Source organism: Procambarus clarkii, chromosome 30 (assembly GCF_040958095.1).
Source record: "Procambarus clarkii isolate CNS0578487 chromosome 30, FALCON_Pclarkii_2.0, whole genome shotgun sequence".
NCBI lineage: Eukaryota > Metazoa > Arthropoda > Malacostraca > Decapoda > Cambaridae > Procambarus > Procambarus clarkii.
The window spans coordinates 10,715,521-10,736,599 of NC_091179.1; the positions used below are offsets into that span (position 1 = coordinate 10,715,521).

The window sequence follows — 21,079 nt, forward strand, 5'->3', positions numbered from 1 at the left end:
GTCTTGGTTACTGTGTGAAGTTCCTTTCCCCTCCCCCCCCCCCCCATCCCCATCTACAATAAGAAACAGGTAAACAATGGTATTTGACTTGATGGATTTTTGTAGTTTCTCTTTCAGGTGTAGGTGAAGTTGTTGGGAGTTTGAAGTAGTGTAGAGTTACTAAGCTGGGTGTGACAGATGTTCATGTACCTCGAGGCACTTGAACATCTGAACATTAGGACTATTTATGGTAGACATTCACACCATCCAAACACATGATTGGTGGCTTTAAGCAACAGATAGAGACTTGGCCCTTTTTAGTTCCCTTGGAATTTTCCTTTTACTAATTGCCTACACTTTGCATTTACCGTATATATACCAGCAGCCCTGGCACACCAGAGCTGAGATAACCTGTCTCAATGTATAGCCACAAAAGTATTAGTTTCTTCACTGTGACTCAGTGTCTCTACCTCATAAAAATCTTGGAGATATTTTTCTTTGTTAGTAATCTCTAGAAATGTATCTCGATACTCTTGTGGAGTCATGATTTCAAATGCCTGGCTCTTCCCAGGTGCCTTCATTTTTACCTGAATTTATATGAGGCTACTATCTCTCGTGGCCTCGATGAGGACAGGATGGCAGTAATTTGCCAAAAGACTTCCCCCCCCACTACTGTAAAGGGGGGAAGGTCTTGTGAGCGGTTGAGAGGCAGCCTGTTGAAGGTATCGAGGTTTTGCTAGGCAAACGACAGACCTTCCTCTTCCCCACTATTATGCAACCCACAAGAGTTTATTAACTCGCAGGTATTTACAATTCATAGAGTCTGCTACTGATATTTGTTCACGTACATAACGGAGCTAAATGTTGCAATTGAACAATGTCCGAAGTGCACTGTCCGTCTTACGGTTGTGCTTATCCTTGTTGAATATCCTAATTTCCAAGATGTGCGTGTGTCTTCCTTCCCGACTGTCTCTCGCGGTCACTTGTTTCTTGATAGAATCATTGATGAATCGGGTATCTTGATATCGCTCACCTTACATGCTTTTTTTCTCGTATTGGCATCCTTGGTGATATTTGCGCCTTGTGAACATCTTGCACCTCTGATGGTGCTACATTTGTCTCCCCGGCTTGGTGCCTTCTTTGGATAATTATTTGCAATTGAACATTCATTAGTTCAGAAAGTTACTGAAGAATCACACCAGATGGGGAATAACGCTAGTTTATAAGATGTTCTAATGCCATGTGTTTGACTATTGGTTTGTTATTTTAGTTTATATTGTTAAGACTACAGTATTATTATTATTATTATCGTTAATTATAAGGTGTTTTCCAGATTCCTTTATAAATTGTTAGCAAAGGTTTATAGGTCAATAACAAATACATATTGTAGATTATGATTTCAAATTTATCACACTAATTTGTGAAAGGCAGAATAAGAGAATATTACGAGTGACCAAAATAGCATAAATTTCAAGATATTTATGAATATAAAACACTGTACATAGGTTTGGACATAATGTATATACATGTTTTTATATATTATCTGTTTTACAGTTTTTCCCAGTAAACATCTGCACCTTATGACAGCCTCTGACAATGTTGAAATTATGGCTTGCATTGTTACTGTATTCAAAGTATATTAGCCTTGATTAGGACTGACGAAGAGCACTTAAGACTTTAATTAGTTTCTGAACCAAATTTCAGCATATTTTATAAGAACCAAAATTGCAAGTCTCTCTAAATTGTTAAGGAATATTCTTATCTAAGGAAATTTCATCTTAACACACAGTGCCAATCAAAAATACTGGCATCTTTTCTTGTGTTACTATTAAAAATAATCAGTCTGACATTGCTAATATAGTATTAAAATGGCGAAATTGTTGGGCCTAAGTAATTTATTGTTAAGACCTGCGAAAAATAATTTCTCATTATATACCAGTTGTTTTTATCATCCACAAATATTTTACAGTTTAACAGCATATTTTATGGCAGTATCTAGTATAATCTTTTTCTATTATAAATAAAACAGCTATTGAAGACCTGTGATTTTGTCATCCACCTTTTCTAGAAATGCAAATAGGTTTTCTTGGTTTGTTCAATTGCATCTCTACCAAATAGTTGCCATTTTTTATCTTTTGGACACGCATATATATATATAATAGCAAAGCTGGTCCCACATACAATAGTTGTATTTCCAATGTAGTTTACATTTTGAAGTTGTATTTCCAAGATAGTATAGCCATACTGGTTGAGCATTTTGTTTTGATAATTAGCGTGCTTGTGAATGAAATCATGCATACATCATTTTGTATAAAATATATTGTAACCGGCTGTGGGAAACGGCTCTGGGTGAGATTATGTATTGACAAGACCCGTTGAACTCACCGTTAGGCACGTGTATATAGAGCTGTTATGGTTAGTTTGGAGGAGACTGTTCAATAATGAATGAGGATCTGCTTAGTATCATATAGGGGAAGGGGAAGCCATTACGATTATATAGCACTGGGAAGGGGGTCAGGATAAGGATTTGGGACGGGACGGGGGTAAGGAATGGGAGCTAATCGGAGAAGTATTGACTTGCTGCATTGAAACATGGGATAAATATACAGAAAAAGTGTAAGGACATGAAAATAGTAAGAACACTACTGCTTTTTGGAAACGTTATTTTTACTGTCACCTGGTTATAACCCACCAAACACACACCGAAATTACGACGTTGGTACAACGTTCGAACAAGTTTTAACTCCTCCTAACCAGTTATAACAACCAATATAGCAAGTTGTAACAACGTTCTAATACGTCATAAACACGTTAAGCCAAAATGTAACAACTTTATTACAAGTTGTAACAAGCGGAAAATAGAGACAGTTTCGGTTTGTGTTTCCAGGGAACCGAGGACATAGATAAGTTTCCCTGTAAGCACCCAAGAGGAAACTGCTATTGGTAAACCCCTTCTGTGGAATTTAACAAAAATAAGTGTCTTACTAAAATATATGTTAATAAGTTGCAAAAACTATTATCCATGCAGATAATAAATAGCCTTGTACTACCATAACTTTACCTACTGTACTGTTATAACATCCGTGTAATGATCACAAATTTGAGGTCAATTACTAGGTCCATAACTAGTTCACAAAAGTGTAAAATTACTATAGGCTGTGTGTAGACCACGGGACGAGTTCCTGAATCCATTATTTATGAATCTCGAATGCTTTTATCCGCTGTTTTGATTGATAATATACTGATTAAAGTAAATCAGTATATTACTTATTATATTCAATTATAATATATTGATTAAAGTAACTAACGGAATGTAAAACATTGGAGCGTAAACTAGCGCAGCATCAGGATGGTCGTTAAGCATTGTGACGTCACCAATGACGCTGTTGGGCACGATGGTCAGGAGCGGACGGCCGCCGCCGCCTCAGTCTTGGGCTGACAGCCAGCAGAGGTAGTTCCTTGGGCGGTGTCCTGCTTCTTGCTTCTATTGCAGCTACGTCGGTCATCAGGTAAGGTAACCATGGACTTTATTACTCAATATATTAACTCGTGTACGGTGTTAGGTGTCGATATTTAATTATAGTGTGACCTGGTTGTTGGCTCTTTTTATGTGACTTTATAGGGACGGTGATGTGGGTGGCGTGTGAAAGAATTGGTAAAAGTTATTTACAGGGAAACCTAGTTGACGTATCCTAACAATAGTATTAATAATTAGCTTCGTTTAAGATTTAGCCGTTCAGCATTAAGTGGCTGGTCCACAATTTTTTTTTTTTTAAATCTGTATTAGAGCGAAAATAATCTAAATATCTGGGCAGTACGTAAGGGGTAAGTACGTGGCCCGTTTAAGATGCAATAATTATAAAGAGTAATGAGTAAAGGATAAAAATTACTGCTGAATTTTGGGATTTGTAGCTAAAATTTTTTTAGAGCCGGCTGTAATTTAAAATTTTTAAATGGCTTGTAGGTACTGTAAGACAATGTACAGCTTATTCCTGTGGCGTAGCGTCGGTAGTGGTAGTTAGAGGCAGTTTATGGGTATCTATTGTGGCTTAACTGTTCATAGCACTCATGATTTCGTGGTCTGAGGGAGTTTTCACACAACTAGGCTGCTTCGATGACTTACTGATTTTTAAACTTGATGGTATTAAACCCACTTTTTTATTTAACAGGCGGGTGTGGATTTCTGTAGTGTAATCTATCTTCACGGAACAAATTTTATCCGAATTACTTCGGTTACGACCGGGTATCTGGTGAGTTATGCAGGTTTGAATTTTTGTCTTATCTGTAGTGTCCACTGCAGCGAGTAAAATATTTTTCTGGTTCTAATATTGTGGTAAGGTAGAACGTAACTGAGAATTATTTTGGTATTGTATTAAATCTCGGCCCTTCCCCCCCCACCCCCACCCCCCACTACTTGGGCAATTTTCCTAGTTTGTGGTTTCTTCAGTAGTGCGAAAATTGTATGTAAAGCTTTCAGTAAAGTTTATATTCAGTGGGGCCGTAATTAGTAAACATGGACATTTGCGTGTCACGGATTACAGGGTCTTCCGCGAGTCAATTTTGTAAGTAGTAAAGTGTTGACATGTCGCTAATTTACGGGCTACTAGTAGGCATGCCACGTCTTGTGGGGTCGTAATGCTCATCAGTCATGGTATCGGTAATCACTAGTATGCGTGGTAATGTTTGGAATGGTAACTTAAAAGCTATTAGGACGAATGTATATATTAAACAAACCAAGAATTTGGTGGTTAAATTTATTGCGAGAGGTTTAGTACTAAAATTTGTATCTTAGTGTTTGTGCCCTATATATCCAAAAGATTACAAAGACAAGAGATACAATGTTAGAGAAATTATAATTTTGGTTGAACAAAAATAACCTTGTCTGTTTTCATAAATTTATTTGATTTTATGAAACATTGTAATGGTATAAATTAACTTGATGTTGTATTTCTAGGATCCGGCTTGACAATGGCAGAGTCTTCACGCTTAAGAAATAACTTAAAATGAACGGAGGTCTAGTCAGACGGGGAACGCAACTGGTTCTGGCGTGACGTAGCTGCAAGTCTCGACAGAGGTGGTTGGACGGTGTTGAACACGGGGCGACTGTCAACGTTGCTGGAATATCTGAAAGAAAAGGCAAGTTGTTAAAACGTTCAGTTAATATTTATAATTAGCAGGAAAGTGTGGAAAAGATATTCATTAGAATTATAGAAAGAGCGTCTGTGGGACATTAGGAACATTTGGTATTAACTAGTTTACTTCTCCTAGTTATGAGACATGGGTTTAGGAGGAAGTAAAAATACTAGTTAAAATATAGAAATTGGAGTAAAGACTAGTCTAGTGGGGAAATCAGATAAGCTGTGAAGCAGCATGATTCCGGGATCATTGTGTAAAGGATGAACGGTATAGTGTTCATGACGTAGTTGCGAGGACCTAATAGTGATAAGTGGAAAATAGTCTTGGGCAGTATGGATAGTTAACACGGGGGGGGGGGGGGGGGGGATGACAAACTGGAAGGTGTTGCTTCTACACCACTAGACTTTGCCACTAGAATTATTGAACGTAGTTTGCAAGAATACTAGTTTCTTACTGATTAGTGTAAATGTGAGGAAGAATGAAGGAACGTACATATTCTTCAGTTGACTATAACGGTAAGTGTTAGTAGTTTTAATGTCAAATGGTATAAATTTGGTATTGGATAAAATATTGTTGACGGGCCATTTTATTAAAGTGAAAACGTGTAAAAGTAATGTTAAGGGAGGAAATATGACTGTACTAACGATAACTTTCAGAACATCGTAGATTGTGGTAGAATGGTTAGAGAATAGTTTGCAGTAGGAAATAGTTTGGCGTGTTAGTGTGGTTACTCTAGCTTGAGTGTTGAAAGGGTAAGAAGTAGAGAAACGTGAATATTGAAATTAATGCGAACATTTTTTCTTTAGACGCAGTATAGAAAATGGCTGTAGCAGTAGGAAGGCCGGTGAAGCATAGATTGAAAAATTGGGAAGAAAGTTGCAAAGTGGAAATTCTAAATCTGTGTATAGAATACTTTGAAACTGTTCTTACAACTATAGAATCTGTTCCCTGTTTAATAAAATTCTAAATCTGTGTATAGAATACTTTGAAACTGTTCTTACAACTATAGAATCTGTTCCCTCTGTTTAATATCTGGTGTATGGCATTATGCCTATTATTCGGCTAGTTTCCTACATTAACAATGTGGGTTCGATAAATGTTATTCGTATTGGAATAAATATCCCTAAATTATAGACGTTAATGTTTACAGCTGTTTGTGTATTCTTTAACAGCTGGCTATGCTGTTATTCCTACAATACCATTTTTATTGTTGTAACATTGTCTAGGCCCAGCGTTTGTGACGTAAAGTGGCTAGAATTTGAAAGGTTTAATAAAGTGTTCATATTGGATATGAAGTGTGTGAACTGCATGTCCCAAATGGCTTTCGTCCTCTTGATGTAAAAGTTTGACAGTAACACTTCGTGGTTAATGTTAAAATGGTTGTTCCCGAGGGTTGCAGACATAACACGACAAACGACAACACAAGCGACGACATTTCACTACATACGACGAAGATAAAACAAAATTCACAAATTTGCATCAAAACACTAAATTTTTGGAAAAATAAACAGACGACGACACAACACGAGCGACGACATTTCACTATATACGAAGATAGCACAAAATTCACAAGAAATTTTGGAAAACCTAACGTAACCTACTTTCGCTACTTTTTAGCCCAAAATTGGGCTACTTTCGCTACTTTTAGCCCAAAATTTCGCTACTTTTTAGCCCAAAATTGGGCTACTTTCGCTACTTTTAGCCCAAAATTTCGCTACTTTTTAGCCCAAAATTGGGCTACTTTCGCTACTTTTAGCCCAAAATTGGGCTACTTTTTAGCCCAAAATTTCGCTACTTTTTAGCCCAAAATTTCGCTATTTTTAGGCCAAAATTGGGCTACTTTTAGCCCAAAATTTCGCTACTTTTTAGCCCAAAATTTCGCTACTTTTTAGCCCAAAATTTCGCTACTTTTAGCCCAAAATTCCGCTACTTTTAAGCCCAAAATTGGGCTACTTTTAGCCCAAAATTGGGCTACTTTTAGCCCAAAATTTCGCTACTTTTTAGCCCAAAATTGGGCTACTTTTAGCCTAAAATTTCGCTACTTTTTAGCCCCAAATTGGGCTACTTTTAGCCCAAAATTTCGCTACTTTATAGCCCAAAATTTCGCTACTTTTAGCCCAAAATTTCCCTACTTTTAGCCCAAAATTTCGCTACTTTTTAGCCCAAAATTGGGCTACTTTCGCTACTTTTAGCCCAAAATTTCGCTACTTTTTAGCCCAAAATTGGGCTACTTTCGCTAAAAATCGCGCGATTTTTAGCCGGTAGCGGCGAAAATCACGCTATTTTTTGCCGGTAGCGGCGAAAATCGCGATTTTTGCCCACTAGCTGCGAAAATCGCATGGATTTTGCGCAAAATAGCGCGGTTTTCGGCCGTTAGCGGCAAAAATCTCCCGATTTTTGGCCACTAGCGGCGAAAATCGCACGGTATTCGGCCGCTAGCGGCGAAAATCGCTCTATTTTTGGCCGGTAGCGGCGAAAATCGCGATTTTTGCCCGCCAGCTGCAAAAATCGCATGGTTTCTGGCCGATAGCTTTGAAAATAGCGCGGTTTTCGGCCGTTAGCGGCTAAAATCGCCCGATTTTTAGCCGCTAACGGCGAAAATCGCACGGTTTTTGGCCGCTATTGGTGAAAATCGCGCTATTTTTGGCCGGTAGCGGCGAAAATCGCGATTTTTGCCCGCCAGCTGCGAAAATCGCATAGTTTTTGGCCGCTAGCGGCGAAAATCGCGCAGTTTTTGGTCGCAAGCGGCGAAAATCGCGCGATTTTGGCCGCCAGCTGTGAAAATCGCATGGTTTTTGCACAAAATAGCGCGGTTTTCGGCCGTTAGCGGCCAAAATCGCCGGATTTTTGGCCACTAGCGGCGAAAATCGCACGGTTTTCGGCCTCTAGCGGCGAAAATCGCGCTATTTTTGGCCGGTAGCGGCGAAAATCGCGATTTTTGCCCGCCAGCTGCAAAAATCGCATGGTTTTTGGCCGCTAGCGGCGAAAATCGCGCAGTTTTTGGCCTGTAGAGGCGAAAATCGCGCTATTTTTGGCCGGTAGCGGCGAAAATCGCGATTTTTGCCCGCCAGCTGCGAAAAATCGCATGGTTTTTGCGCAAAATAGCGCGGTTAGCGCCAAAAATCGCCCGATTTTTGGCCGCTAGCGGCGAAAATGGCACGGTTTTTGGCCGCTAATGGCGAAAATCGCGCTATTTTTGCCCGCCAGCTGCGAAAATCGCATAGTTTTTGGCCGGTAGCGGCGAAAATCGCGCGGTTTTTGGCCGGTAGCGGCGAAAATAGCGCTATTTTTGCCCGCCAGCTGCAAAAATCGCATGGTTTTTGGCCGCTAGCGGCGAAAATCGCGCAATTTTTTGCCGCTAGCGGCGAAAATCGCACGGTTTTTGGCCTCTATCGGCGAAAATTGCGCTATTTTTGCCCGGTAGCGGCGAAAATCATGATTTTTGCCCGCCAGCTGCGAAAATCGCATGGTTTTTGGCCGCTAGAGGCGAAAATCGCGCGATTTTTGGCCGGTAGCGGGGAAAATCGCGATTTTTGCCCGCCAGCTGCAAAAATCGCATGGTTTTTGCGCAAAATAGCGTGTTTTTCGGCCGTTAGCGGCAAAAATCGCCCGATTTTTGGCCACTAGCGGCGAAAATCGCACGGTTTTCGGCCGCTAGCGGCGAAAATCGCGCTATTTTCGGCCAGTAGCGGCGAAAATCGCGATTTTTGCCCGCCAGCTGCGAAAATCGCATGGTTTTTGGCCGCTAGCGGCTAAAACCGTGCGATTTTTGGCCGGTAGGGGCGAAAATAGCGCTATTTTTGCCCGCCAGCTGCAAAAATCGCATGGCTTTTGGCCGCTAGCGGCAAAAGTCGCTCTATTTTTGCTCGCCAGCTGCGAAAATCGCATGGTTTTTGGCCGCTAGCGGCGAAAACCGCGCGGTTTTTGGTCGGTAGCGGCGAAAATAGCGCTATTTTTGCCCGCCAGGTGCAAAAATCGCATGGTTTTTGGCCGGCAGCGGCGAAAATCGCGCAATTTTTTTCCGCTAGCGGCGAAAATCGCACGGTTTTTGGCCGCTAGCGGCGAAAATTGCGCTATTTTTGGCCGGTAGCGGCAAATATCGCGATTTTTGCCCGCCAGCTGCGAAAATCGCATGGTTTTTGCGCAAAATAGCGCGGTTTTCGGCCGTTAGCGGCAAAAATCGCCCGATTTCGGCCGTTAGCGGCAAAAGTCGCCCGATTTTTGGCCGCTAGCGGCGAAAATCGCATGGTTTTTGGCAGCTATTGGCGAAAATCGCACTATTTTTGGCCGGTAGCGGCGAAAATCGCGATTTTTGCCCGCGAGCTGCGAAAATCGCATAGTTTTTGGCCGCTAGCGGCGAAAATCGCGCGGTTTTTGGCCGGTAACGGCGAAAATAGAGCTATTTTTGCCCGCCAGCTGCAAAAATCGCATGGTTTTTGCCCGTTAGCGGCGAAAATCGCGCGATTTTTGGCCGGTAGCGGCGAAAATCACACTATTTTTGGCCGGTAGCGGCGAAAATCGCGGTTTTTGCACGCCAGCTGCAAAAATCGCATGGTTTTTGCGCAAAATAGCGTGGTTTTCGGCCGTTAGCGGCAAAAATCGCCCGATTTTTGGCCACTAGCTGCGAAAATCGCACGGTTTTCGGCCGCTAGCGGCGAAAATCGCGCTATTTTTGGCCAGTAGTGGCGAAAATCGCGATTTTTTGCCCGCCAGCTGCGAAAATCGCATGGTTTTTGGCCGCTAGCGGCGAAAATCGCGCGGTTTCTGGCCGGTAGCGGCGAAAATAGCGCTATTTTTGCCCGCCAGCTGCAAAAATCACATGGTTTTTGGCCGCTAGCGGCAAAAGTCGCGCGGTTTTTGGCCGGTAGCGGCAAAAATCGCACTATTTTTGCCCGCCAGCTGCGAAAATCGCATGGTTTTTGGCCGCTAGCGGCGAAAATCGCGCGGTTTTTGGCCGGTAGCGGCGAAAATAGCGCTATTTTTGCCGCCAGCTGCAAAAATCGCATGGTTTTTGGCCGGTAGCGGCGAAAATCGCGCAATTTTTGGCCGCTAGCAGCGAAAATCGCACGGTTTTTGGCCGGTAGCGGCGAAAATCGCGCTATTTATCGCCGGTAGCGGCGAAAATCGCGATTTTTGCCCGCCAGCTGCGAAAATCGCATGGTTTTTGGCCGCTAGCGGCGAAAATCGCGCGATTTTTAGCCGGTAGCGGCGAAAATCACGCTATTTTTGGCCGGTAGCGGCGAAAATCGCGATTTTTGCCCGCCAGCTGCGAAAATCGCATGGTTTTTGGCCGCTAGCGGCGAAAATCGCACAGTTTTTGGCCGGTAGCGGCGAAAATCGCCCGATTTTTAGCCGCTAACGGCGAAAATCGCACGGTTTTTGGCCGCTAGCGTCGAAAATAGCGCGGTTTCGGCCGTTAGCGGCAAAAATCGCCCGATTTTTAGCCGCTAACGGCGAAAATCGCACGGTTTTTGGCCGCTAGCGCCGAAAATCGCACTATTTTTGGCCAGTAGCGACGAAAATCGCGATTTTTGCCCGCCAGCTGCGAAAATCGCATTGTTTTCGGCCGATAGCGGGAAAAATCGCGCTATTTTTGGCCGGTAGCGGCGAAAATCGCGATTTTTGCCCGCCAGCTGCGAAAATCGCATAGTTTTTGGCCGCTAGCGGCGAAAATCGCGCAGTTTTTGGCCGGTAGCGGCGAAAATAGCGCTATTTTTGCCCGCCAACTGCAAAAATCGCATGGTTTTTGCCCGCTAAAGGCGAAAATCGCGCAATTTTTGGCCGCTAGCGGCGAAAATCGCATGGTTTTTGGCCGCTAGCGGCGAAAATCGCGCGATTTTTGGCCGGTAGCGGCGAAAATCGCGATTTTTGCCCGCCAGCTGCAAAAATCGCATGGTTTCTGGCCGATAGCTTTGAAAATAGCGCGGTTTTCGGCCGTTAGCGGCTAAAATCGCCCGATTTTTAGCCGCTAACGGCGAAAATCGCACGGTTTTTGGCCGCTATTGGTGAAAATCGCGCTATTTTTGGCCGGTAGCGGCGAAAATCGCGATTTTTGCCCGCCAGCTGCGAAAATCGCATAGTTTTTGGCCGCTAGCGGCGAAAATCGCGCAGTTTTTGGTCGCAAGCGGCGAAAATCGCGCGATTTTGGCCGCCAGCTGTGAAAATCGCATGGTTTTTGCACAAAATAGCGCGGTTTTCGGCCGTTAGCGGCCAAAATCGCCGGATTTTTGGCCACTAGCGGCGAAAATCGCACGGTTTTCGGCCTCTAGCGGCGAAAATCGCGCTATTTTTGGCCGGTAGCGGCGAAAATCGCGATTTTTGCCCGCCAGCTGCAAAAATCGCATGGTTTTTGGCCGCTAGCGGCGAAAATCGCGCAGTTTTTGGCCTGTAGAGGCGAAAATCGCGCTATTTTTGGCCGGTAGCGGCGAAAATCGCGATTTTTGCCCGCCAGCTGCGAAAAATCGCATGGTTTTTGCGCAAAATAGCGCGGTTAGCGCCAAAAATCGCCCGATTTTTGGCCGCTAGCGGCGAAAATGGCACGGTTTTTGGCCGCTAATGGCGAAAATCGCGCTATTTTTGCCCGCCAGCTGCGAAAATCGCATAGTTTTTGGCCGGTAGCGGCGAAAATCGCGCGGTTTTTGGCCGGTAGCGGCGAAAATAGCGCTATTTTTGCCCGCCAGCTGCAAAAATCGCATGGTTTTTGGCCGCTAGCGGCGAAAATCGCGCAATTTTTTGCCGCTAGCGGCGAAAATCGCACGGTTTTTGGCCTCTATCGGCGAAAATTGCGCTATTTTTGCCCGGTAGCGGCGAAAATCATGATTTTTGCCCGCCAGCTGCGAAAATCGCATGGTTTTTGGCCGCTAGAGGCGAAAATCGCGCGATTTTTGGCCGGTAGCGGGGAAAATCGCGATTTTTGCCCGCCAGCTGCAAAAATCGCATGGTTTTTGCGCAAAATAGCGTGTTTTTCGGCCGTTAGCGGCAAAAATCGCCCGATTTTTGGCCACTAGCGGCGAAAATCGCACGGTTTTCGGCCGCTAGCGGCGAAAATCGCGCTATTTTCGGCCAGTAGCGGCGAAAATCGCGATTTTTGCCCGCCAGCTGCGAAAATCGCATGGTTTTTGGCCGCTAGCGGCTAAAACCGTGCGATTTTTGGCCGGTAGGGGCGAAAATAGCGCTATTTTTGCCCGCCAGCTGCAAAAATCGCATGGCTTTTGGCCGCTAGCGGCAAAAGTCGCTCTATTTTTGCTCGCCAGCTGCGAAAATCGCATGGTTTTTGGCCGCTAGCGGCGAAAACCGCGCGGTTTTTGGTCGGTAGCGGCGAAAATAGCGCTATTTTTGCCCGCCAGGTGCAAAAATCGCATGGTTTTTGGCCGGCAGCGGCGAAAATCGCGCAATTTTTTTCCGCTAGCGGCGAAAATCGCACGGTTTTTGGCCGCTAGCGGCGAAAATTGCGCTATTTTTGGCCGGTAGCGGCAAATATCGCGATTTTTGCCCGCCAGCTGCGAAAATCGCATGGTTTTTGCGCAAAATAGCGCGGTTTTCGGCCGTTAGCGGCAAAAATCGCCCGATTTCGGCCGTTAGCGGCAAAAGTCGCCCGATTTTTGGCCGCTAGCGGCGAAAATCGCATGGTTTTTGGCAGCTATTGGCGAAAATCGCACTATTTTTGGCCGGTAGCGGCGAAAATCGCGATTTTTGCCCGCGAGCTGCGAAAATCGCATAGTTTTTGGCCGCTAGCGGCGAAAATCGCGCGGTTTTTGGCCGGTAACGGCGAAAATAGAGCTATTTTTGCCCGCCAGCTGCAAAAATCGCATGGTTTTTGCCCGTTAGCGGCGAAAATCGCGCGATTTTTGGCCGGTAGCGGCGAAAATCACACTATTTTTGGCCGGTAGCGGCGAAAATCGCGGTTTTTGCACGCCAGCTGCAAAAATCGCATGGTTTTTGCGCAAAATAGCGTGGTTTTCGGCCGTTAGCGGCAAAAATCGCCCGATTTTTGGCCACTAGCTGCGAAAATCGCACGGTTTTCGGCCGCTAGCGGCGAAAATCGCGCTATTTTTGGCCAGTAGTGGCGAAAATCGCGATTTTTGCCCGCCAGCTGCGAAAATCGCATGGTTTTTGGCCGCTAGCGGCGAAAATCGCGCGGTTTCTGGCCGGTAGCGGCGAAAATAGCGCTATTTTTGCCCGCCAGCTGCAAAAATCACATGGTTTTTGGCCGCTAGCGGCAAAAGTCGCGCGGTTTTTGACCGGTAGCGGCAAAAATCGCACTATTTTTGCCCGCCAGCTGCGAAAATCGCATGGTTTTTGGCCGCTAGCGGCGAAAATCGCGCGGTTTTTGGCCGGTAGCGGCGAAAATAGCGCTATTTTTGCCGCCAGCTGCAAAAATCGCATGGTTTTTGGCCGGTAGCGGCGAAAATCGCGCAATTTTTGGCCGCTAGCAGCGAAAATCGCACGGTTTTTGGCCGGTAGCGGCGAAAATCGCGCTATTTATCGCCGGTAGCGGCGAAAATCGCGCTATTTATCGCCGGTAGCGGCGAAAATCGCGATTTTTGCCCGCCAGCTGCGAAAATCGCATGGTTTTTGGCCGCTAGCGGCGAAAATCGCGCGATTTTTAGCCGGTAGCGGCGAAAATCACGCTATTTTTGGCCGGTAGCGGCGAAAATCGCGATTTTTGCCCGCCAGCTGCGAAAATCGCATGGTTTTTGGCCGCTAGCGGCGAAAATCGCACAGTTTTTGGCCGGTAGCGGCGAAAATCGCCCGATTTTTAGCCGCTAACGGCGAAAATCGCACGGTTTTTGGCCGCTAGCGTCGAAAATAGCGCGGTTTCGGCCGTTAGCGGCAAAAATCGCCCGATTTTTAGCCGCTAACGGCGAAAATCGCACGGTTTTTGGCCGCTAGCGCCGAAAATCGCACTATTTTTGGCCAGTAGCGACGAAAATCGCGATTTTTGCCCGCCAGCTGCGAAAATCGCATTGTTTTCGGCCGATAGCGGGAAAAATCGCGCTATTTTTGGCCGGTAGCGGCGAAAATCGCGATTTTTGCCCGCCAGCTGCGAAAATCGCATAGTTTTTGGCCGCTAGCGGCGAAAATCGCGCAGTTTTTGGCCGGTAGCGGCGAAAATAGCGCTATTTTTGCCCGCCAACTGCAAAAATCGCATGGTTTTTGCCCGCTAAAGGCGAAAATCGCGCAATTTTTGGCCGCTAGCGGCGAAAATCGCATGGTTTTTGGCCGCTAGCGGCGAAAATCGCGCGATTTTTGGCCGGTAGCGGCGAAAATCACGCTATTTTTGGCCGGTAGCGGCGAAAATCGCGCAGTTTTTGGCCGGTAGCGGCGAAAATCGCGCTATTTTTGGCCGGTAGCGGCGAAAATCGCGATTTTTGCCTGCCAGGTGCAAAAATCGCATGGTTTTTGGTCGCTAGCGGCAAAAGTCGCGCGGTTTGGGGCCGGTAGCGGCAAAAATCGCGCTATTTTTGCCCGCCAGCTGCGAAAATCGCATGGTTTTTGGCCGGTAGCGGCGAAAATCGCGAGGTTTTTGGCCGGTAGCGGCGAAAATAGCGCTATTTTTGCCCGCCAGCTGCAAAAATCGCATGGTTTTTGGCCGGTAGCGGCAAAAATCGCGCAATTTTTGGCCGCTAGCGGCGAAAATCGCACGGTTTTTGGCCGGTAGCGGCGAAAATCGCGCTATTTTTGCGCGCCAGCTGCGAAAATCGCATGGTTTTTGGCCGCTAGCGGCGAAAATCACGCGATTTTTGGCCGGTAGCGGCGAAAATCACGCTATTTTTGGCCGGTAGCGGCGAAAATCGCGATTTTTGCCCGCCAGCTGCAAAAATCGCATGGTTTTTGTGCAAAATAGCGTGGTTTTCGGCCGTTAGCGGCAAAAATCGCCCGATTTTTGGCCACTAGCGGCTAAAATCGCGCGATTTTTGGCTGGTAGCGGCGAAAATCACGCTATTTTTGGCCGGTAGCGGCGAAAATCACGATTTTTGCCCGCCAGCTGCTAAAATCACATGGTTTTTGCGCAAAATAGCGCGGTTTTCGGCCGTGAGCGGCAAAAATAACCCGATTTTTGGCCACTAGCGGCGAAAATCGCATGGTTTTCGACCGCTAGCGGCGAAAATCGCGCTTTTTTTGGCTGGTAGCGGCGAAAATCGCGCTATTTTTGGCCCGTAGCGGCGAAAATCGCGATTTTTGCCCGCCAGCTGCGAAAATCGCATGGTTTTTGGCCGGTAGCGGCGAAAAACACGCTATTTTTGGCCATGTGCGGCGAAAATCGCATGGTTTTTGCGCAAAATAGCGTGGTTTTCGGCCGTTACCGGCAAAAATCGCCCGATTTTTGGCCACTACCGGCGAAAATCGCACGGTTTTCGGCCGCTAGCGGCGAAAATCGCGCTATTTTTGGCCAGTAGCGGCGAAAATCGCGATTTTTGCCCGCCAGCTGCGAAAATCGCATGGTTTTTGGCCGGTAGCGGCGAAAAACACGCTATTTTTGGCCGGATGCGGCGAAAATCGCGATTTTTGCCCGCCAGCTGCGAAAATCGCATGGTTTTTGGCCGCTAGCGGCAAAAATCGCACAGTTTTTGGCCGGTAGCGGCGAAAATCGCCCGATTTTCAGCCGCTAACGGCGAAAATCGCACGGTTTTTGGCCGCTAGCGTCGAAAATAGCGCTGTTTTCGGCCGTTGGCGGGAAAAATCGCCCGATTTTTAGCCGCTAACGGCGAAAATCGCACGGTTTTTGGCCGCTAGCGCCGAAAATTGCACTATTTTTGGCCAGTAGCGGCGAAAATCGCGATTTTTGCCCGCCAGCTGCGAAAATCGCATTGTTTTCGGCCGGTAGCGGGAAAAATCGCGCTATTATTGGCCGGTAGCGGCGAAAATCGCGATTTTTGCCCGCCAGCTGTGAAAATCGCATGTTTTTTGCGCAAAATAGCGCGGTTTTCGGCCGTTAGCGGCAAAAATCGCCCGATTTTTGGCCACTAGCGGCGAAAATCGCACGGTTTTCGGCCGCTAGCGGCGAAAATCGCGTTATTTATCGCCGGTAGCGGCGAAAATCGCGATTTTTGCCAGCCAGCTGCGAAAATTGCATAGTTTTTGGCCGCTAGCGGCGAGATTCGCGCGATTTTTGGCCGGTAGCGGCGAAAGTCACGCTATTTTTGGCCGGTAGCGGCGAAAATCGCGATTTTTGCCCGCCAGCTGCGAAAATCGCATGGTTTTTGCGCAAAATAGCGCGGTTTTCGGCCGTTAGCGGTAAAAATCGCCCAATTTTTGGCCACTAGCGGCGAAAATCGCACGGTTTTCGGTCGCTAGCGGCGAAAATCGCGCTATTTTTGGCCGGTAGCGGCGAAAATCGTGATTTTTGCCCGCCAGCTGCAAAAATCGCATGGTTTTTGGTCGCTAGCGGCAAAAGTCGCGCGGTTTTTGGCCGGTAGCGGCAAAAATCGCGCTATTTTTGCCCGCCAGCTGCGAAAATCGCATGGTTTTTGGCCGGTAGCGGCGAAAATCGCGCGGTTTTTGGCCGGTAGCGGCGAAAATAGCGCTATTTTTGCCCGCCAGCTGCAAAAATCGCATGGTTTTTGGCCGGTAGCGGCAAAAATCGCGCAATTTTTGGCCGCTAGCGGCGAAAATCGCACGGTTGTTGGCCTCTAGTGGCGAAAATCGCGCTATTTTTGGCCGGTAGCGGCGAAAATCGTGATTTTTGCCCGCCAGCTGCGAAAATCGCATGGTTTTTGGCCGCTAGCGGCGAAAATCACGCGATTTTTGGCCGGTGGCGGCGAAAATCGCGATTTTTGCCCGCCAGCTGCAAAAATCGCATGGTTTTTGTGCAAAATAGCGTGGTTTTCGGCCGTTAGCGGCAAAAATCGCCCGATTTTTGGCCACTAGCGGCGAAAATCGCGCGATTTTTGGCTGGTAGCGGCGAAAATCACGCTATTTTTGGCCGGTAGCGGCGAAAATCACGATTTTTGCCCGCCAGCTGCTAAAATCACATGGTTTTTGCGCAAAATAGCGCGGTTTTCGGCCGTGAACGGCAAAAATCGCCCGATTTTTGGCCACTAGCGGGGAAAATCGCACGGTTTTCAACCGCTAGCGGCGAAAATCGCGTTTTTTTGGCCCGTAGCGGCGAAAATCGCGATTTTTGCCCGCCAGCTGCGAAAATCGCATGGTTTTTGGCCGGTAGCGGCGAAAATCGCGCGATTTTTGGCCGGTAGCGGCGAAAAACACGCTATTTTTGGCCGGATGCGGCGAAAATCGCGATTTTTGCCCGCCAGCTGCAAAAATCGCATGGTTTTTGCGCAAAATAGCGTGGTTTTCGGCCGTTAGCGGCAAAAATCGCCCGATTTTTGGCCACTACCGGCGAAAATCGCGCGATTTTTGGCTGGTAGCGGCGAAAATCACGCTATTTTTGGCTGCTAGCGGCGAAAATCACGATTTTTGCCCGCCAGCTGCGAAAATCGCATGTTTTTTGCGCAAAATAGCGCGGTTTTCGGCCGTGAGCGGCAAAAATCGCCCGATTTTTGGCCACTAGCGGCGAAAATCGCACGGTTTTCGGCCGCTAGCGGCGAAAATCGCGCTTTTTTTGGCCGGTAGCAGCAAAAATCGCCCAATTTTTGGCCGCTAGCGGCGAAAATCGCACGGTTTTTGGCCGCTAGCGGCGAAAATCGCACGGTTTTTGGCCGCTAGCGGCGAAAATCGCACGGTTTTTGGCCGCTAGCGGCGAAAATCGCGCTATTTTTGGCCCGTAGCGGCGAAAATCGCGATTTTTGCCCGCCAGCTGCGAAAATCGCGTGGTTTTTGGCCGCTAGCGGCGAAAATCGCACGGTTTTTGGCCGCTAGCGGCGAAAATCGCGCTATTTTTGGCCCGTAGCGGCGAAAATCGCGATTTTTGCCCGCCAGCTGCGAAAATCGCGTGGTTTTTGGCCGGTAGCGGCGAAAATCGCGCGATTTTTGGCCGGTAGCGGCGAAAATCACGCTATTTTTGGCCGGTAGCGGCGAAAATTGCGATTTTTGCCCGCCAGCTGCAAAAATCGCATGGTTTTTGCGCAAAATAGCGTGGTTTTCGGCCGTTAGCGGCAAAAATCGCCCGATTTTTGGCCACTAGCGGCGAAAATCGCACGGTTTTCGGCCGCTAGCGGCGAAAATCGCGTTATTTATCGCCGGTAGCGGCGAAAATCGCGATTTTTGCCAGCCAGCTGCGAAAATTGCATAGTTTTTGGCCGCTAGCGGCGAGAATCGCGCGATTTTTGGCCGGTAGCGGCGAAAGTCACGCTATTTTTGGCCGGTAGCGGCGAAAATCGCGATTTTTGCCCGCCAGCTGCGAAAATCGCATGGTTTTTGCGCAAAATAGCGCGGTTTTCGGCCGTTAGCGGTAAAAATCGCCCAATTTTTGGCCACTAGCGGCGAAAATCGCACGGTTTTCGGTCGCTAGCGGCGAAAATCGCGCTATTTTTGGCCGGTAGCGGCGAAAATCGTGATTTTTGCCCGCCAGCTGCAAAATTCGCATGGTTTTTGGTCGCTAGCGGCAAAAGTCGCGCGGTTTTTGGCCGGTAGCGGCAAAAATCGCGCTATTTTTGCCCGCCAGCTGCGAAAATCGCATGGTTTTTGGCCGGTAGCGGCGAAAATCGCGCGGTTTTTGGCCGGTAGCGGCGAAAATAGCGCTATTTTTGCCCGCCAGCTGCAAAAATCGCATGGTTTTTGGCCGGTAGCGGCAAAAATCGCGCAATTTTTGGCCGCTAGCGGCGAAAATTGCACGGTTGTTGGCCTCTAGCGGCGAAAATCGCGCTATTTTTGGCCGGTAGCGGCGAAAATCGTGATTTTTGCCCGCCAGCTGCGAAAATCGCATTGTTTTCGGCCGCTAGCGGCGAAAATCGCACGGTTTTCGGCCGGTAGCGGCGAAAATCGCGCTATTTTTGCCCGCCAGCTGCGAAAATCGCATGGTTTTTGGCCGCTAGCGGCGAAAATCACGCGATTTTTGGCCGGTAGCGGCGAAAATCACGCTATTTTTGGCCGTTAGCGGCGAAAATAGCGCTATTTTTGCCCGCCAGCTGCAAAAATCGCATGGTTTTTGGCCGGTAGCGGCAAAAATCGCGCAATTTTGGGCCGCTACCGGCGAAAATCGCACGGTTTTTGGCCGCTAGCGGCGAAAATCGCGCTATTTTTGGCCGGTAGCGGCGAAAATCGTGATTTTTGCCCGCCAGCTGCGAAAATCGCATGGTTTTTGGCCGCTAGCGGCGAAAATCACGCGATTTTTGGCCGGTAGCGGCGAAAATCACGCTATTTTTGGCCGGTAGCGGCGAAAATCGCGATTTTTGCCCGCCAGCTGCGAAAATCGCATGGTTTTTGCGCAAAATAGCGCGGTTTTCGGCCGTTAGCGGTAAAAATCGCCCAATTTTTGGCCACTAGCGGCGAAAATTGCACGGATTTCGGTCGCTAGCGGCGAAAATCGCGCTATTTTTGGCCGGTAGCGGCGAAAATCGTGATTTTTGCCCGCCAGCTGCAAAAATCGCATGGTTATTTGTCGCTAGCGGCAAAAGTCGCGCGGTTTTTGGCCGGTAGCGGCAAAAATCGCGCTATTTTTGCCCGCCAGCTGCGAAAATCGCATGGTTTTTGGCCGGTAGCGGCGAAAATCGCGCGGTTTTTGGCCGGTAGCGGCGAAAATAGCGCTATTTTTGCCCGCCAGCTGCAAAAATCGCATGGTTTTTGGCCGGTAGCGGCAAAAATCGCGCAATTTTGGGCCGCTACCGGCGAAAATCGCACGGTTTTTGGCCGCTAGCGGCGAAAATCGCGCTATTTTTGGCCGGTAGCGGCGAAAATCGTGATTTTTGCCCGCCAGCTGCGAAAATCGCATGGTTTTTGGCCGCTAGCGGCGAAAATCACGCGATTTTTGGCCGGTAGCGGCGAAAATCACGCTATTTTTGGCCGGTAGCGGCGAAAATCGCGATTTTTGCCCGCCAGCTGCAAAAATCGCATGGTTTTTGTGCAAAATAGCGTGGTTTTCGGCTGTTAGCGGCAAAAATCGCCCGATTTTTGGCCACTAGCGGCGAAAATCGCGCGATTTTTGGCCGCTAGCGGCGAAAATCGCACGGTTTTTGGCCGCTAGCGGCGAAAATCGCACGGTTTTTGGCCGCTAGCGGCGAAAATCGCGCTATTTTTGGCCCGTAGCGGCGAAAATCGCGATTTTTGCCCGCTAGCTGCGAAAATCGCGTGGTTTTTGGCCGGTAGCGGCGAAAATCGCGCGATTTTGGGCCGGTAGCGGCGAAAATCACGCTATTTTTGGCCGGTAGCGGCGAAAATTGCGATTTTTGCCCGCCAGCTGCAAAAATCGCATGGTTTTTGCGCAAAATAGCGTGGTTTTCGGCCGTTAGCGGCAAAAATCGCCCGATTTTTGGCCACTAGCGGCGAAAATCGCACGGTTTTCGGCCGCTAGCGGCGAAAATCGCGTTATTTATCGCCGGTAGCGGCGAAAATCGCGATTTTTGCCAGCCAGCTGCGAAAATCGCATAGTTTTTGGCCGCTAGCGGCGAGAATCGCGCGATTTTTGGCCGGTAGCGGCGAAAGTCACGCTATTTTTGGCCGGTAGTGGCGAAAATCGCGATTTTTGCCCGCCAGCTGCGAAAATCGCATGGTTTTTGCGCAAAATAGCGCGGTTTTCGGCCGTTAGCGGTAAAAATCGCCCAATTTTTGGCCACTAGCGGCGAAAATTGCACGGATTTCGGTCGCTAGCGGCGAAAATCGCGCTATTTTTGGCCGGTAGCGGCGAAAATCGTGATTTTTGCCCGCCAGCTGCAAAAATCGCATGGTTATTTGTCGCTAGCGGCAAAAGTCGCGCGGTTTTTGGCCGGTAGCGGCAAAAATCGCGCTATTTTTGCCCGCCAGCTGCGAAAATCGCATGGTTTTTGGCCGGTAGCGGCGAAAATCGCGCGGTTTTTGGCCGGTAGCGGCGAAAATAGCGCTATTTTTGCCCGCCAGCTGCAAAAAT

At 47.6% G+C, this 21,079-nt stretch overlaps 1 long non-coding RNA gene and 1 pseudogene across 1 annotated transcript; one reads left to right on the forward strand and one right to left on the reverse strand.

Moving 5' to 3' along the window:
• Positions 1-3,332: 3,332 nt before the first annotated feature.
• Positions 3,333-6,404, forward strand: LOC123766331 (uncharacterized). Its single transcript, XR_011230019.1, has 4 exons — positions 3,333-3,488; positions 4,149-4,229; positions 4,934-5,115; positions 5,922-6,404. It is a non-coding gene; the product is annotated as an uncharacterized lncRNA (long non-coding RNA).
• LOC123766160 (ATP-dependent RNA helicase Ddx1-like) overlaps positions 4,717-21,079 on the reverse strand; it is a 43,984-nt pseudogene continuing 27,621 nt past the window's right edge.